Source organism: Triticum aestivum, chromosome 5B (assembly GCF_018294505.1).
Source record: "Triticum aestivum cultivar Chinese Spring chromosome 5B, IWGSC CS RefSeq v2.1, whole genome shotgun sequence".
Taxonomy (NCBI): domain Eukaryota; kingdom Viridiplantae; phylum Streptophyta; class Magnoliopsida; order Poales; family Poaceae; genus Triticum; species Triticum aestivum.
This window is the reverse complement of record NC_057807.1, coordinates 549,857,331-549,857,714: the sequence shown is the minus strand read 5'-3', so window position 1 is coordinate 549,857,714 and position 384 is coordinate 549,857,331.

Sequence of the window (384 nt, the reverse complement as noted above, 5' to 3'; positions counted from 1 at the left end):
ATCCACTCCCGCCGCGAGCTCAACGGGCAGGAACAAGCGAACCTAGCGACACTACTCCAGTTAATCAGCCCAGTGGAGTTGTCCACGTCCGCGGACTCGGTGAACTGGGCTCTCACCGCGTCTGGCAAGTTCTCGGTCAAGTACCTTACCGAAAACTTTGCCAAGCCTCGCCCTTTCAGGTCCCAAAGGGTTGTGCATGCACGCCTTCCTCTTAAAATCAAGGTGTTTTTCTGGCAGCTGTTCAGGAACAGACTGCCCACTTCTGAAAATGTGGCCAAGCGCCACGGCCCGGCGACCGACACATGTGCGATCTGTAACGTTACCGAGGACGCGAACCACGTCTTCTTTAGGTGCCCGTTGGCCCGTTCTGCTTGGAGCGTGGTC